Source organism: Oxyura jamaicensis, assembly GCF_011077185.1.
Source record: "Oxyura jamaicensis isolate SHBP4307 breed ruddy duck chromosome 2 unlocalized genomic scaffold, BPBGC_Ojam_1.0 oxy2_random_OJ106602, whole genome shotgun sequence".
Lineage (NCBI taxonomy): Eukaryota > Metazoa > Chordata > Aves > Anseriformes > Anatidae > Oxyura > Oxyura jamaicensis.
In genome coordinates, this window is record NW_023303611.1 from 52,689 (window position 1) to 70,878 (window position 18,190).

The 18,190-nt window shown below is 48.7% G+C and overlaps 5 non-coding genes across 5 annotated transcripts; 2 read left to right on the top strand and 3 right to left on the bottom strand.

Annotated features, from left to right (window-relative positions):
- Positions 1–2,535: 2,535 nt before the first annotated feature.
- Positions 2,536–2,625, bottom strand: TRNAY-GUA. Its single transcript is given in 2 exon segments — positions 2,536–2,571; positions 2,589–2,625. It is a non-coding gene; the product is annotated as a tRNA-Tyr (tRNA).
- A 249-nt stretch (positions 2,626–2,874) lies between these two features.
- On the top strand, positions 2,875–2,947 carry TRNAR-ACG. The gene has a single exon. It is a non-coding gene; the product is annotated as a tRNA-Arg (tRNA).
- Positions 2,948–4,157: 1,210 nt separating this feature from the next.
- Positions 4,158–4,230, bottom strand: TRNAR-ACG. The gene has a single exon. It is a non-coding gene; the product is annotated as a tRNA-Arg (tRNA).
- A 232-nt stretch (positions 4,231–4,462) lies between these two features.
- Positions 4,463–4,552, top strand: TRNAY-GUA. The gene is given in 2 exon segments: positions 4,463–4,499; positions 4,517–4,552. It is a non-coding gene; the product is annotated as a tRNA-Tyr (tRNA).
- A 2,666-nt stretch (positions 4,553–7,218) lies between these two features.
- On the bottom strand, positions 7,219–7,291 carry TRNAR-ACG. Its single transcript has one exon. It is a non-coding gene; the product is annotated as a tRNA-Arg (tRNA).
- Between the last annotated feature and the right edge of the window lie 10,899 nt (positions 7,292–18,190).

Sequence of the window (18,190 nt, forward strand, 5' to 3'; positions counted from 1 at the left end):
ATTCACACGCAACACCTTCGATGTCCCTCAGGACCCCAGTTTATGAGCGAGATCCAAGGGTTACTGAAATCAAGGAAGTGATTTCCATGGGCTGGAGATGTACCGTAAGTCATGTGGTTCTTATTCACTCTTTCTAAATGAGAGATTTTGCTTGGGAAAGATTCATGACTCGATCTTGCGGGGTGATGCAAATAAGGACAAGCTGCCACAAGCTTGCAAAACCCTTTTACTGACATGGGGATCTCCACAGAGGAACCGCCGTGTATTATCTCAGTCAGCCAAAAACCCCCAAACAAACCAATGATCAAGCCTTTGGGTGGGTTCTCCAGGATTTACAGCTTAAAAATCTGGGTGTCTGAACCCACGGTTTGATTCTAAGGAGGCACCTTGGTTTTCATGGTAGCAGAACATTTGCCTCCCTTGCCATCATCAGGATTGGCTGAATCGAGAAGGGATGAATGAGGACTTCAGGACTTAGTTCTTCCATGTGATTTTATTGTTTGTTTTGCTTTTCGAAAATGTTGCTAAAGTTAACAGAGCTGTGCTTATATGACCTGTTTCTATGTAAGGTTCAGTCACACACCCATTAATCTTCTCATAATGTACAGTTGCTCAAACTTTTGTTCTATTTCACTGCATTTATTTAAGACGTAAATTACCACATATTCCAAGCTACCTTTACCATCAAACACTCTGACTAATAAAGCCTGAATGTACGAATTGTAGCACTCCCTTAATTTTTTCCGTACCATCAACAACTTCATTGCAGCAACAACTACTAAAGCTGTCTCAACAGCTGTCCAGGATGATGGCTTTGCACCCTGACGAGCAGCAAGCAGCAGCTCAGGATTTCCCCAGAGAGGAACTCACCCCTGGATTGCGGCAGATGAGCCTGTCTATGCAAAGCAGCCAGGGGTACAGCCACGCATTGCAAATGCATCCTTTACATAAAGCAGGATGCTTGTCCACGTAGGAAAATCCAGCAGTGGGTTGAAGTGATGTAACACGGTAACTTTCCTGGCCTAAATACCTGTATGGAACGATTCTCCCTAGCACCGGGCCTGTGCAGGGCAGTCATGCTGCTGCTGAGGACAGCCAGCAGACCTCACATGAGCTCCCCTTGGGCCAGGATCTCACTCAGGGATTTTGTATCTGACCGAGAGCCAGCGCAGTGCCAGATAATCTGGGCTGCTACAGGAGAGGAGTATTTCTCACTATGACGGTATCCAGCCTCTGTGACCACAGAAGCCTAAGCATTCAAAAAATGGATAAGGGGCAACAGTTTTGGCTGGATGTACGCAATCTCTAAGATCTGTCCTTTTGAGTGCTTGAGTATTGACACATACCCAGATTCACTCAAGATACAGAATGGAAGAAACATCATAGAAGATCTCGGACTACCATCACTATGGTAGCTACTGCCTACTTAGGTGGCTGGTGCACTTCTCTCCCACAGTAAGCTTATACAATAAACAGCTTTACTTAACCTAAGACACATCAAACAGAGCAGTATGCTGTTTAGTTTCATTGGTTACCTTCCCTAAGAATTAATAGCCAGAGAATGGTTATGATTTCAGTCAAAAAAGAATTACAAAATTGTTAAAGAAAAAAATAATGAAGCATGCAAAACTGAGCACAGTTCAGAGAAATGATTTTTATTTTCTATACTATTTCTTATAGAAAAGAAAATGTTTGTTGGGTTGCTAGAAAGCAGGGAGAAGACTTGCAAAGCAGCCCCTTCCTTCCCTCCAGGAACTAGGAGAGGCCTGTCCATGAAATCACCGCCCCGTGTGTTGTTTCTCACTGACAGGGGATGAACGGCGGGGATGAAGAGCTCAGCCGGCTTACACAGCACAGTGCCAGCCCGGCGTCACGGGGCAGTTCGTTCCCATTTTGTGACCACCCAGCAGACAGAACTGCTTGCACTGACGCCGTGCGTTCGTGTTCGCCTCACAGGGCAGGGTGGGAGAAGCGGTGAGCGCAGGAGTGTGGTAGGAGAGGGCCCGGACCTCCGTGCCGGGGCCGGAAGGATGCTGGTGGGTAGCGGGGAGCCCGGAAAATTGTGTCTAGACATTTGGGGAGAGGAGAGAGGGTTCTGGAAAAAGCCCTCGGCGTTTCAACACCCTAATCAGCCGGGACGATCCCAGCAGGCATTCTCCTGCAGTGACTTGCTTCGAGAGGGCTTGTGGTGACCCGGAGCGGGAGCAACGTGCCTCTCGTTTCCCTTCACAACATAACATAACATAAGGGTCTTGGCACTTGTGCAGCCGGCCCCGTGACCCTGTGACCGCAGCACAGCTCCCGCTCGCTCGGGGAGTCACAGCGAAGCCTTCGGGTGTTTCGGAGGCTGGGGCTGCGGTGTGGGGGTGCCTCAGAGAGAAAAGGGAAAGAAAAGCGGCTGAAGATGTGTGAGGAGAAATGATGTGGGAGGACAGCGAGCTGGGGAACTGTAACAGCGGTGTGGGTGGGAGCTGGTTCGGTGATTTGTGAGGCGATAGCGGCTGCGAGTAGCTAGTGCCGAAAAAATATGTCGTCTCCTTCGAGCCGGAATCGAACCAGCGACCTAAGGATTCCCGTGAGGTGCGCCCCTACAGTCCTCCGCTCTACCAGCTGAGCTATCGAAGGGACCTGTTTCATCGCCCGCCGCCACGGCTCAAGAGCGTACCGCGCGCCGCCCGGCGCATGCGCGCACCGCGTACGGCTCCGAGGCGCGTAGCGGCCGGGCCCGGGGCTCCCTGTGGAGAGGGGGCTGCAGGACGGGGGGGGGCACGGGGCGGGGGGGCGCTGCGGGGGGGAGCTGCAGAAGGGAGGGGGGGTTGCGGTGGGGGGGGGTGACAGCCTCTAAGGCAGGACGAGGAAAACGATTTACACGAGGGGCCAGTGGCGCAATGGATAACGCGTCTGACTACGGATCAGAAGATTGTAGGTTCGACTCCTGCCTGGCTCGCTTCCTTTTTTCGCCGCGCTCCATCTCCTGCGCGCATTGACACACAAATACAGAGCTCCAGAGCGCTGTTCGTTTCTTACTGAGCTCTATTTTCTTAAACCTGCACTCGTAACTTCATGCCACTTAAATGCCTGGCACATCACTGGATTATCTCGTCTCCCAAAACAACAAAAAGAAACACACTCTAACACATAAAATATAAAAACTTCCATCTGCGCTTAAACTTTTCAAACCACTTAAATATCCACCTCATCAAATGCATTCCATGTGGCAACAAATAACACAATTCGTGTGCCAGTGAAGTTGCACAGGGAGAATAACAGAATCACAGAATCATAGAGTACCCCGAGTTGGAAGGGGCCCACTAGGATCACGAAGTCCAGCTCCTGGCTCCACGCAGGTCGACCCAAAAATTCAGACCATGTGACTGAGAGCACAGTCCTAACACTTGTTAAACTCCAGCAGGCTCAGTGCTGGGGCTATGTCCCTGGGGAGCCTGTCCCAGTGCCCGACCACCCTCTGGGTGCAGAACCTTTCCCTAACCCCCAGCCTGACCCTCCCCTGTCCCAGCTCCGTGCCGTTCCCTCGGGTCCTGTCGCTGTCCCCAGAGAGCAGAGCTCAGCGCCTGCCCCTCCGTAGGCACCAGCTGAGGGACACTGCTGGCCCTGTACAATGTAGTGAGCAGGGAAGATAGCGCTGTACCAAGGAGCAGAGGAACCGGCAGCACCACTGCGATGGGCAGTGTTACCACCGTGAGTATGCGTAACCGACAGAGGCAAGCCAGTAATCCCCAGTAATCAGACCTGGGAGCAGCCACACCTGCACAATCGTGGATTCAGTGCAAGGTAAGGACGAGGCCTGTTGCTGTGGAGCCAGCACCGCCGCTACGAGTTATGGGGTGGTGCGGCAGGTTAGCAGGGCTGCTGTGGGACTCCCGTCCTCCCGGCTCCGGCTGCGAAGGGCACCCGCAGCAGGACACAACACGAGGCCTGGCACTGCGGGGGAAGGCGGCACGCCACCATGTTGTGCTTGCTCCGCTGTCGCTGTCAAACATGGCTGGCCAGGACGTAATGTGGGACATCTGTGTTTAACAGGGAAATAAAAAATAATAATAAATAATAATAAAAATATAAAAAAGAGAGACATTCCATGCCAGTAAAGTCTCGGGGGGTCAGGCCAGCCGCCACCCGGCGCAGCCAAAACAGCGATGCGAGCCAGGCAGGAGTCGAACCTACAATCTTCTGATCCGTAGTCAGACGCGTTATCCATTGCGCCACTGGCCCCGCACACGAGGAGCGCCCGGGCCGACGCCCCCTCAGCGAGCCCCTCTCGAGGGGGCGGGGCCGCGCGGCGCAGCGCAGGGGACCGGGGGGGGTGACGCGAGGGCGGCGGCAGGCCCGCTGTGCGCATGCGCCGGCCCCGCTGCCGCCGGCTGCCTGTGGAGGGCGCATGCGCAGAGCGACGCGCGGGGTGGGGCGGGAGCTTGGGCGGCCGCGGCGCGGCGGTGCGCAGGTCCCTTCGATAGCTCAGCTGGTAGAGCGGAGGACTGTAGAGGCGCCGCCTGCGGGAATCCTTAGGTCGCTGGTTCGATTCCGGCTCGAAGGAGACGGCAACATTTTTTTTATTTTTGTCCCCTGCAAACTGGCTTCAGCAAGCTGCCACAGCTCGTGGCTGGAGAGACACGCTGCCCTCTCGCGTGGGGGCAGAGCCATTTCGTCTCTGTCACAGGTGCAGCCGGGGAAAAAACAGCAAAGTGCCACATCCAGGTGCCGGCTGTGCGGTACGCGTTGACCTCTGTGCTGCAGCTGCGCTGGTGGGAGAATGCGTTTGTTTCCAGTAGTAACAGGGCAGACATTTGACGTTGTTCTGTGTGAAACCCCAAAATAGCTCTGTTTAACTCCCTTTTGTCTAATTTTACGAGGTCACCTGGTGGCACGGCAGGGCCGTGGGCCTCCTTCCCACAGTGGTCTTCAGGCCGCAGAGCAGCTCCCGCCACAGGTGCCAGGCAATCCTCACTGACGAGAGCTCCGCTCTGGACATCTTCCTGGTGGCAGTGGGTACAAGTGCCCCACGATCTCCTGACGGGTGGTAACAAACCTGAGGCTCGGCCCTGGCCTCCGGTCCTGTTGTAAAGGGAGGCACGGGATGAGCTGCAACAAGGTGGAGCAGTGGGAGAGGGCACAGGTATCCTTTGTGCAGGAGGGATTTAATGCACATGGTCACAGGCTTGCTTGGCATGTGGTAAATAATAAAGCCAGCACTCGTATTCTGCTTTTTTTTTTTATGTTCTATTGTATTGCTGTCTTATTTTTCCCCATGTCATCCTTTTCATTACAGGTGCTACACGGAGTGCAGAAAAAACATACTTGGCAATGACTCCTGGCTTGGAAAAAAGTAAACGTCTCAAGGCAGCAAAGTCTGGCTGCATTGTAGGGGAAGAAAGGAGGTATTCTCCTTCAGAAGAACCTAGAATGAGCGTTCTCTGTGTGAGAGTGTGCTTTTCAGATATAACTGCAAGGAAGGCCCAATGTCTGTGGGAATAAGAAAGGTAAGAAAATTATCAATCAGCGAGCAAGAAGATTTAGCAGGCTCAGCCACAGTCAAACCTACAGGCTATTGGTATGTAGTTACACACTTCATGCATTAAACCACTGGTCCCAGCTAAGCTTTCTATTATTTAGTACATTTTAATGTATGCTTGTGTACACTTGTGCCACCTTTTCTTGTTTTTCTTCAAGTGTGATGCAGTGCACCCCTCTTAGGAAGCATGTAGGAGGAAATCCAGGGAATGGGGCACCCTGGGAAGCAGAGAATGAGTAAAGACATCCATTTCCTTCGGTGTCCATTGTCTTAAATGTTCACACACTAGCAGTCCAATCTAAATTCACAGTCTGGAAACACCCCTTTGATACTCTCTGGTGTATCTCCATCCAGGGCCACAAGACTGATTTTTCACCTATTTATATATAAATGTCTTTGCTCCTACTTTTTGCAGAAGTTCATGGAAACTCCTGCATTCCTTTTTACTTATTTAGTGGAGCCCCTTTTTCCTCTTCCTAGAGGACAGTTCACAAAATGAAAGCACACCCAGCATCTCTTATGGAGAAGGGACTATCTTCTTTCCTTCTCCATCTTGCAAGCTGACTTCTTGGGCAGCTTGAGAAAAGACATCTTTTCTCTCTCACCCAAAAGGTGAGATGTGTGCCATTCTGCATAAGTGCATGTTACCTGTAATGAAAAGGAAGACAGAGGGAAAAGAAAGGAAAAAAAAAAAAAAAAAGAATGAAAGCCAGAGTGAAAGCCAGGAAAGACAAATGCGAGAGAGAGAAAAGAGAAGAGAAAGGGAAAGTAAAGGTGAAAAGAAAAAAAAAAATGCAGGCAATGATCTCAGGACTTACTGTGTGCTAAGCAGCTACTTTGCCTCTAGGACATGTTCAGGTGTATAAATATATTAAATGCTTTTTATTGCAATAAGAGTATATGAGGTGCTTGGATGGCAGAGTAGCTTGCTAAGTACTTCATTTAGGTGCCAACTGTCAGTGACTAGCTGTCTGCAAGTGCTTAATTGTTTCTGTACCTGGCCTCCAGTTAGGGCCAATAAAGAGCTGCGTGCTTGTATCCTATTTAATCATTTGTATCAGATTTCTCAATAACAGAAATATGACACAGATTAGGCATTTTCACTCTGGTATGTTGGTTCTCCGAAGTGTGAGGTGGGCTGGCAGAGGGCTGAGGTGCTTTTGGTAAACAGCTGTCAGGGACAAGGGGGGACAGCTGCTCCAACAGAAAGGGTCCTTCAGCTCCAGTGCTGTAGGAAAAGGTTTGTCTGTGTTTCAAGCAAAGGCTCTCTCTTCTGCTGGAGGAAGGGGAAATAGAAAAAACTCATGAAGTTCAATTATGAGGTTAAAAGTCCCTGGGCTGCCTGGAGGAGTTCACAGGGGAGGTGGTGAAAATGTCCCTTTGTGGGGAGATGCTGCCTGCACTTTAAGATCTGTGGCATGTGCACAGACAAGACATCCTGCTGATCACCAGCTAGGAAACCTGGTGCATCACCACTAGAAGTGGGAGCGTATCCTTGCAGAGTGAGTTAGTACATTACACTTTTCTATTACTTTTTCTTGATTTGGGTAAGTGGTGACCTCTACTGATGCCCTGCGCAGGTAGGTGCGACTTTTAGCGTCCCAGAAAGTTTCCCAGCACTTCCAGCGGCTGGACAGCAGCTGAGACGGGGCTGTTTGTGTCAGGAGAAAACATAATAAAAACAAAAGAAGCGAGCCAGGCAGGAGTCGAACCTACAATCTTCTGATCCGTAGTCAGACGCGTTATCCATTGCGCCACTGGCCCCGGGTGGTGGTGGCGGCGCGGGCCGTGTTGGGCGGCGGCGGTGGGTGGGGGGCTGGGGGGTTGCAAGTTGTGGCCTATGGCTGCCAGCCCTTGTCACCTCCGGCCCCTGTTCCTGAGGGGAAATCAGGGTTTTGTAGCCACAGGTGGTGGCTGAGGTGTGGGACCCCTGTGTTCCCCCACGGAACCGTGTCCCCAGAGCCATGCCTGATGTTGTCACGCCACGACAAAGAGCTCTGCAGCTGTGAGCTGGGAACAAGTCACCCCATGTTACCTGTATGCCCAAAATGAGGCAAAATGTCATTCAGTCTGCAAATTCAGGGAGCTGTGTCATGCCTCCTCACTCACAAACTCGGCTCCCCAGCCTGCTCTGAGCAGGGATCCCTCCTGCTGGGCAGGGGATGTGGGATCTGCCTCCATGTCCCCAGCACTGTGGCAGCAGAGGAACCTTGGGGCAGTCACCCCATGCTTGGACCTGCACCACAAGTGGGGACAAGACAGCCTGAGCACCTTGTCTTCTATATAACCCCAGCTCCACCATCATACCAACACCTGTCCCGCTGGGACATGCCAGAGTCATGTCTGCACGTTAGTTCCTGCCCCAAGCTCAAAGTTGCTCTTGGTCCATTCCCCACATTTCCTTCCTGTGGCTCAGCTGTCAGAGACAACCCTTTCTGGCTTATCAGAGCAGGTTTCACCTTTGAATCCACACAAAGCACCACGTTGGTGCTCTGGAAAGGACGTCAGTGGCTGTGGTCTTAGTTGCTTGACATGCTCTGTATAGGCCACAGCACCCCATAACTTGTTTTCCTTGTCAGTCAATCCAAAGTGTGTTTTGCTTTTCCAGAGAGAGATGGAGAAAACCTCACAGTTTAATGATACTTGGGATTCAGCCGCAGAACTTCTTGGCAATGCTTGCTGCCTGTTTTTATGAGCCCTTTGCTAATCTTACCACAGCCACACATGTTAACTCAGTACTGATAACAACCCAGGTGTCACTGGGCTGCTGGCTTCTCCCCCGTGATAGTCTTTGGTTGTTCTTTTATTTCTGGCTTGATGGTTGTCCAATCACGCTTTCATAAACAGGTCTGTACTGAACAGAGCACAGCTACCAAAACCAAGCTGCATGATATTTAGCCTTAGCTTAATTAGACGAACAACAAAAGAATTAGCAAGCTTTGTACCTTTTGGAACAAGGGAAAACAGGAAAGGCTCTTCTTTCCACTCCATGGGAGCAGGACAAGATTCACATCATCTGCTGCCAGAGAAAATGTCAGGAGCTGCTGGAGACAGACGTTAGTCACCACATCCCGATCTGAACATGCATTGCTACTGTACCTCCCTTGGCAATGATGATTTTGCCTGACTACTGGGTATTAACAGGGCAGAGAGCCCTGAGCATTGCATTTCTTTGCTTTGTATGATGCCGCATCAAAGTTAGACGAAGGAAAGACCTATCCCTGTTCATAAGAAAAGTTGGTTTAGTTTCATCCTTCACAAGCAAAAAGTTAATTTGTTATTGTTCCTTTCCCCTAACCAGTCTGAAATGTTGATCTTTTTGGTCTTTTATTCTATCTTTTGTTATTACAGGCTCCAGTGCAGGGAGGTGTTTTTGGGCTGCATTGTCACCCTGGCAGTGGTCTGCTCATCCTGCATCAGCAGCCGTGCTGGCTGGCTGGTCTCAAGCCAGGGGTGTGACAGTGTCACAACAGGGGCATATCTGACATCAGGAATGCAGCCAGCTAAAACCGCCTTGTAACTATTGCTCCATGAGGCCAGGTCCTATCAGTCAGACCTCTTTCCTTCACTGTTCATGCTTCCTGTGAATCTGATGAGGCCTGACAGACAAACATTGCTTTGGCCACTATGGGTGAACGCAGATGAAGGCCTTCTGCACAGCTTCCTCTGCTCAGCCAGAGGCCCTCTCCTTCTCATGGATACACAAGCAGATGGGATGAGGGTGAGCAGCTGTAGCTCCTCTGCAGAGAAGGCCTGACTTGGTTGTGAGTGCTCCTTCAAGTCAAGGACCATCTTGTGGGGTAACACAGGTATTAAGTTCTGGATAACAAAGAAGACATCAAGAATGAAGTTTGAAGAGGACGAGCCACTCTAGCTGCTCCTTGACCCAAAATAAGGAGATCTTGCTTCACCTCCCCTGCACTAAACCACACAACTCAACTTACTCCTGCTGTGGTAGTCTGTGGACACTCAGTTTGATAATCCAGGAAAATATGTCGTTTCCTGTAGGTCAGAGAGGTGAATCAGCCCTGTCAGTGCAAACAGTGGGATAAGACCTTGCTGCTGGGGGCAGTGCAAAAAAGAGAGGCACAGGCTGCTCCATCCCGTTTGCTAGAGCAGCTCAGGCACTTTCAGTGCGTTATGAAGGAGGAGGGTCATCCTGAGATGACAAAGCTGAAAACGTGGAGTGGGAATAAGGCAGTGGGACAGCTTGGGGAATCAGCATAAAAAGTGTGGAGAAGGAATCCAGTAGATGAGAGGTAGAGCTGCTGTCTGCCTCCACGGACACCTCACTTTTGATCTGTTATTTCCGTCCTCTTTTTTCTTTCCTTCTTGCTCTCCTGATTTTTTTGCAGGTGCTAGTAAGGTGGGTGATGAAGATGAGGCCAGATTCCTCTTGATTTGCCTCAGGCCAGTGCAGGGAGGTGAGCACAGAGGGGAGCAGCCCCTTCACAAGCAGAGACTTGCAAATAGTTCCTCTTCTGCAAAGGGGTTTTATTATTCTCTTCTAGATTAATCATGAGGAACCACAAAATGAATGAAAGAGTGTGAGCATGTCCAAATGGCTGGTGGACATTTAATAACAGGAAAACTGTAATTGCAAACAGAAGATTGCAGGGGTTGGAGTAGCGCCTTTTCCCAGTTGGGCAGCTGGGACTGGCATTTATTCCTCCAGCTGGCAGTCAGACATCCTCTACCACATGTCCAGGACAGGCAGGACATCAGGGTCCCATGGATTTGGGCAGGTCCACAGCCAAAAATAATGGTTTCAAGCTAAAGCTTGGTCAAGCAGAGAACAATCCTCATGCCTGGAGGAAGCTGGAGTCAGAGCTGGGAACTCAGGCTAGTGCCCTGGGGAGGGAGGGAATGAGTGCAGGCAAGAGCTAGAAATGAGAAGGGGTGCTACAAATGGGCGTGCAGGTAGGGAAAGACACATGCCCCACAGTATGCTGCCAACCCTACATTTCAGTGTCTTCTAATGTGCTCTGTTAGGTCACCTGGCAGCAAGGCAGACTCTAGGAACATGATTTTTACACTTTTTAAGCTGCAGGTTCAGTTCTGTCTGAAGGAGGATTCCTCTGCTTTCTTCTTTCTCAGCCATGGAGCAAGAACCATGTTTTCTTCCACCAACCCATAAAACCTCTAACAACCCCCCAGAAGCCTTTGAGATTCAGGTCAGCACCAGTTCTCCGTGCCAGATGGCCTTCCTTGCTGCTCCCATCTCTAGAATACACTTCTCCCCTCCCAGCTATCACCTCTCCAGAGGGGTTCTGCAGCCGACGAAGGTGCATGCAGTAATGCTTTGGGTACTGTGGAGAACAAGCTGGCAACCTAGAGAGCTTATGAGGTGCCCCGAGCTCTACGTGGAGATTTACCACATCCTTTGGCAAGGAACGAGTCATTAGTATCCAATTACACTGAAATCATACTTAATTCAAGACAGGTTAAGACAAAATGCAAATAAAAACACTTACTCGCAGCTGCCAAGATAGATAAACTCATAAAAGAGGTAGGTGGAGAAATGAGGGAAAACCAGGCTTCAGTTAGTTGCTTTGAAGATTAAATCAGCAAGGCCATTCCCTCATATCCAGGCATTTTGCCGCGGGCTGTCCTGACGCAGTGAGTAGTGCGCTATCTTCCTCCACACCTTATACCTCAGGCTGTGTTGACCAAGAAGTATTTCCTCATGGGAGAACAAAGCACCTCTCATCTCTAATTTCCTCCTTTTTAAAAAAATAAATAAATAAATAAATAAAAAAAAATCCCTTCCAGGGAGGTCCCCTGATTTAACATGGAGCTCCTCCGACTTCTTCCTTATCCAGAAGGCACACTGACCCTTCTCAGCAAAAATAAAAATGATTTCATTCCTTTGGCATTACTCAGCCAGCCAACAAAACAATACCTTATCTCAAATGCTAAGTGAGAGTGCTGTCACGGGAAAGACATCGGGCTGATGCCTGAACGCCTATGTTTTCTATGTTTTTTTTTTGTTGTTGTTTTATTATTATTATTATTATTATTATTATTATTCTGTAACAACATAAACATTCCTCCTTTGCCATGCCTGCCATCACTACTCCTATGGGCATAAGGCAAAGCGTGTGTGCCTCATCAGCCTTGTTTTGGAGGGGATGTCTTGATCCAAGCCAGTTCTGGGGTCAGGATTGAGGGGAGCTGTTTCTGCCTGAGCAGAGACTGCTCTTTTCTTCACGGGACTTGTATTTTCAGGGAGAGGGTGAGATGGTCTGCTCTGTTCATGGAAGAGGCTAAGGGGAGCTGACAGGTGCTGTGGGAAGGATGAAAAGTGGGTTGCTGAGATGCTGCAAAGTAGAAGAGGAGATGGAGGAGTTGTGCAGGGCTTTAGGGTACCAATTCAAAGGGAACAGTGCTTATTCAGTGACTAGGACATCCTGGGACTTACAGCTGTGCCCACTTACTCTGTCCTTTCTTACCCTGACCTTCTGGCTTTTCCTCTTCACATCTTCCATTTGCCTCTCTAAGCTTTCTTCCCCCAGTTTTACAAAGTGGCCTCACAGAGACCAGGCAGAGAGATCCATTAGATGGGTAACAGTTGGAGATTGGGTTTTCGTTTGTTTGTTTATTTGTTTTTGTTTTCTTTAAGCATTCAAAAATATAATCTATCTTGAATGTCATGGATAAATGATTTTATTTACATTTTTGCTTTCTCTGGCCTGATCTGAGTGGGATTTCAGTGTTAGCGTTTGCTCACAGGCATTGCTTGCTGAAGGTTATGGTGAACTGCTACCCTGTGGCCACCTAATTCCTATCAGGCTCTTGGAATGCTCTCCAGAGTGTTCAAAGGACAGCGATAGCCATGCCTGCCCCATTTTGGCTGCAAGAGCGAGGAGTTTGGCAGGTACCTGGAGGTCAGGAGTGGCAGAGATGTCTTCTGCTGACAGAGGTGACTGGGGATGCTCTTTGGCATAGAACAGGAGATTGTCCCCTGGGCTCGATTCCTGAGGTTCCTCAAGGTGTTGGTCCAGGGAGCCAGATAAAAAGACTAGTGATGAGCAAGGGGCCTCCTCCCACCACAGAACTCCCTCTCCTGGGAGCTGGACTTCACCAGTGACTACGGATTGCTCTGAAAGCACCACAGCTCTTCAAAGGTGCCCCTTTGGTGAAGAAATCTGCGGTGTGGTGGCAGAGGGGGATCCAACACCACATGTGTGGATGCAGGCTGATGTGCTTGAGGTGGTTCCTGCAGTGATAACTCAAAACAATATTAATCTAATATACCACTGCCTGGTACAGTGAACACAATGTCACAATCAATGGCACCCCTGATCAGAGCTTGAATTGTATTTGTTCTATTCCTGACTGGTTTGAATGCACTTCTTCCAGCTGCTGTTGTCTTTGCAAACACCTCCATCACTCTCTCATACACTGCAGTCCTCTATCCTCGTGTGAGCCTCACGTGAGGGAGTGGGGGAAAGAACTTGGCCGGTAAATGTCCAACAGAGGAGCCTGCTCTTCTGAGCTGACTTTCAAAAGAAAAAAGGCATAGGCCCTCAGATGTGAATGGTCATGCTGGTTTTGCTATACACTTAAAGAGCATTTGCAGGATGAAGGAAGACATAAAAGGAAAGCAGAGATAAATTTGAAATACATTGCAAAGTAAAGCTAACAGACAGAGGTACCGCCCCTGTCACTGGGCAAATGCCAAACAAGTGCTTTACCAGGCCTGTTGATGCCTTGCTGTCTGAACACCTTCCTGCCCCTACACCCCGCATTTTAGTTTAACTGTAATAGCACAAAGCTCGATCCTTTGTCTTCCAGCACTCCATTTTTACTCTGTCCTGAAGGAATGACCCTCAGGATGAGGAGGGATGAAAACATAAAGTAAACCAGTCTAGGAGCCAGGGACGGTAAAGTCGTGTGCTGAGTATAACTTTAAAACAGTCTCTCCTTTGAATTACAGACCTAAGCATTGTCCTGGAGAAAAAAATGCCCGCGCTCCTCTGCTCTGCCAGCTGAGCCATGGAGGCTTCAGACTGAAATAGCATCAGTGGCTGACATTGAGCGGACCAGGGCTGGGGAGAAATGTGACCCTGCGCCAAGGCTGTATCTCTGCGAAGCGATGAGCTGACACCAGCTGGGAAGCCTGAGCTGGATCCGTACTGCAAAACACAAATCACTTCTCCATTGAACACTGCTGTTGTTTCCTGATGATAGGGCTGGGGGTTTGGAGGGGAGCACTATGGGTTGTCAAGGACAAATCAGAAATGAGATCTGTTCCCTGGTCAAAATTCCTCCTGCTAAAACTCTGCTATCGTTTTTTTCCTTTAATTCTGGTTGGCCTGGAGGGTCCCCCTACTGCTGCCATCTGGGCTACCTGCATCCAGCCCCACCATCACAGCACCAACTCATCCTCCCTTAACTCAGCACTAAGTAGCTGTGTTATTCCATGAAATGCAAGAACAGTTCAGGAAAAAAACAGTCATGTCTTCCCCTCTGGTAACGGGAGGCATTTAGTGATGATCTACAGGCTCCCGTGGGATGCTGCGTTGGTAGCTTAGCAAAGTGGAGGGGAAAGGGTCAGGGCTAGAAGTGCCAACAGAGTGAAGCATTTGGTCACTTACTCTCTGAGAGGATGAAGGATTCCTGCTTGTATTCTTCCATTTTCTGACTGGTTTTGTTTTATTTATAACCTTTCCCTTTGTGTCTCATTCTCAGGGCATATTTCCGCAGCACATATTTCAGTGTGTGGAAAATCAAGCCTGTTATCTCTGAAATTTGTCCCTAGCCCTGGAGAGGACCTATTTTTAGGTGGTCAGTCATGTGGGCCAGTTTCTTCCCCATGCAGCAGTTTGGACATACTTTTATGCCTTGCAGTGAAGTGTAGATCTCTTTCTATCAGTAACGTGTCGAGAGTCCAAAGTACACAAAAGGGAATGAGGGCTTGGGAAGCTTTGGGCTTGTAAAGTTGCATGTGGCTGCGGGAGAAGCTGAATCTGTAATCTTCTGTTTGTTATTCCACTGCTTGGGCAGCCTGCCTTTTTGGGCTCGCTTGTTTTGAGATTTTTGAGAATACAGATAATTATAGAGATGATTAATGCCTCGTATTGATCATGTTTGCCCTGCCTCAATGATGGGCACAGCCCGACCACCTTTTCTAATCCTGATCTGAAGGACTTTGAGTAAACTGGGACTTTCTGCAGGAGGCAGTGCGTCTGGCCCCTAAGGCCAGGTGACATACGGGTTCATGCTGTCCCTCTGGTGTTGCTGGGTGGCAGCAGGAAGCTGTGGGACCTTCCTTCTGGAAACCTGTGGACAGCTAGGGGAAGCAACACCACAGCTTGGTGTCGTGCTGGCAGCAGAGCCATGGCACGTAGAGGTGACTTCCCCTTGGAACTCATCCATGGACTCTCCTCATTTCAGGGTCTTTTAATCCAAAACTCTGGAAATTGCCTGCTGTCATTTATGTGTTGGTGCTGCTTATGAAGCTCGAACAAAAATGATAATTTATTTCACCTACCCTTTTTTCCTATGTTTCTGTCTGTTTGCTGCAAACCATGGAAGCTTCTTGAGCATGGATAAGCCCAAAGGAAAAGACTTCTTTCTGGCACAGTTCAGATGGGTGTCCACCCCCTAATCAAAAGAAAAGGACAGAAATCAACCCTCTGGCTACTGTTTTTTTTCCTAGCTTGTCCCTGAAATCCCACGCCCCTGTACATTTCATGTGCTTCCAGTGAATCACCTGCACAAATGCTTTGAGCTTGCCTCTGCTGCTGTGATTTCAAATGTACAAAGAGAACTTTTGGAAGATGTCATTACCTGTTATGCTGGACTGTCTTTCCCTGGAGACCTGAAACCATCTCCCAGAGTGTTTCTAGAAGGTCATATTGCATATAGGCGTATTGCCTATCATCATGTATAAGGTATGCAAAGATGGATGTATATGTTGAATGGAAAAATGTCCATCTCAAAAGGCAGATGTTTTTGAAAGCTCTTGTCCCTGTTGCAAAGGCTCTCTTCTGCAGCATTGAGTCATGTGCATCAAAGGGTAGGTTTAGTATTTACTGTGAGATGTTTACTGATCACAATAAAATCATGAAATACAATATACTGTTTGCCATTTGCACTTATATAAGTAGGAGGGCTTCATCTTATAGCTAGCTCACCTGCTTAACACGTTTTTGCATATGTAAGTGAAATTTGAGTTTCTGCAATGTGCCTGCTGTAGGTGGGACTGCCGGTATTCACCATCCACTGCTAAGGTGCTGCTGACTGCGGGGTAAATGGGCACAGATGGAGGTGAGATGGGTGGAGAGCACCCTTCATCCTCACCAGCCTCATCCTCACCCAGGCAAGGAGCCCGGTGCTTACAGAGTGAGCCTTGTCCCTGCTGAGCTTTATGGCAAGGCAAATCATGTGGGAGTTACCCTGCAGTGAAAATATGCTTTTCCCTTTGTTTTCCAGTCATGCAAGGGAGCAATAGGGCAGATTTCCTGTGACTGACAGTTGAGAGCTTCACGCTGCTGGTACAAGATAAGAGGTTGCAAAGGGGAATTCTCTGAATGCAAAGCCCAGGGATGTCATTATGGTATTGAAACCTGAACCTGGACATCACTCAACCTCTCCTTCCGCCTTCAAATCCCTCTCCTAAACCCACTGCTTTGCAGCCAGCCTTCTAGGCTCTCCTGGCCCTCAGTCCACACACCACAAGCTGTGATACGCTGCAAAAATAGAGGAGGTAGAAGTGATGTCTAGAAAAGCAAGTATATCTCTAGGAGCAAGTTTTCTGGTTGTGTCAGCAAAGCCAGGTAACACTCCCAGGCAAACTATGCTGTAAAAAGATGCAATAAAAAAACACCCTTGCAACCTTTGTGATGGCTGGCAGGTATCCAGCCTTTCTGTGCAGGAGTAGAGCTAAGGCAGGTCCCCTCACCCTGTATTGCTCTGTTGAGAGATGGCTTGGCTTGGTGGCTCTTTCAAGAGAGAGAGCCGTCAGGGCTGGTGGGTGCACAGGCCATCAGATGTCTTCTGCAGATGCATCAGGTGCCACTTTCAGCCAGTTAACTGAAGACTTCTGTGGGTCACCACAGGTAAGTATAATTTTCCCAGAATTACATCCCAGGTACACATTATGCCTTCAGAGGTGCCTTAGTTCATTGACCTAAGCCCCCCTGGGTTTTTCTGAATTCTTGAATTCATTTCTTGAACGTTCCCTGCTACACACACTGCTGTACGCAGATGTTTCTACACAGTGGCATTTCTAACCTTCAGCTTTTCCTCACAGAGTTTCACTGTGCTGCCGGGTGGAAGCATCTGCCTCGCCGTGCGAGGAAAGCCTTCCTCACCCAGCGTAAAGCTCCTTATTCACGCAGGTTTTGATGTGCAAGGGGCAGCTGAGGCAGGGACAGGAGGGTCAGCACGAGGCCTTCAAATTCCTCCAGACACCAAAGTCACCTCTGACCTGGCCACAGAGGGGAGGGAGAGAAGAGAAATATCGTCTTGCTGCTGCCAGGAACGAGTCCCCTCCACCCCTGCCAAAAGCCCCAGCTGTCCACCGCTCAGCTGCCAGCGCAGCTTTCCCCACACAGCTCCCAAGGTCTTGTCTACATCAGGGAGCTGAACCAAAGGTGTGACTTCAAACCAGTTTAACTAAACTGCTCCAAATTTCTCACCAAAGCAAAACGTGAGAAAAAGTTACTTGTTTTTAAGTGACTGCTGGCAAATTTGTATTTTTACGTAGGTGAAATTCTGGCGTGGTGGGCTGCAAATGGGTACAGGATTTCACCCGAATGCTTAGAAATTATGCAAGGCATTGATATTAAAATCTAATCAGTAATACACTGAATTTAATGTGGTTCACTGTCATTGCATGCAGAGAATGCGAATCATTTTCATGTGGAAATCAATGAAAACCCTCACTTTTCTGTCTCCCTGAACTGCCCAGTTTGCAGACTGGTGTTGCATACAGATAAAGGGAGTTGGGGTCTGCCCCAGGACGGGTTCAGCTGCTGTATAGCATGTGTCATATCCAAGCACTCCAGGGTTAGGAATCAACATAAACATGAGCATTTTCCACAAGACACTTGGTGGAGAAAGTATTAAAGTTATTGATTAAAAGAGCAGACGATATACTGATTCCACATACAGTACAGTTGCAAAGTGATTTTATACAGTACATGTGGGGACTTTGGCTTAAACTAAGGACGAGAAATTTATTACTTGTACAGTTGTGTGATAAATTATTGGCAAGTAGAAGCACAGATGGCTTTCCCTTAAGATCAGGCATCACATGCCACAGATTATCTGGGAAATTGTCATTTTAAAAATAACTCCAGAGCAAGTGCCAAGCTGAGAGGGATATCAGTGTCTAATAAACAGACACAAACACAGCAGTGCCCAAAACTAAAATGTATTTGAATTAAACTATGCAGAGAGAGAGAGAGAGACTGTACAATTAGTACATATTCTCTAGCAGTACAAATTAAAGCTTTTCATACTGTATTTCTTATGACTCGTTCCCATTGGGAAGTTCAAATAATGTTTTTTTGGGGCATATTTGAGCTGCTGTGGAATTAATGGGTTGAACAGTCCTGTTAGACTCTAATGTTACATGATATTAGTTCCTAAAAAAAAAATCGTACTGGAAGTTAAGTGTAGATATAGGCAGGCATTTTTTTCAAGCTGGTT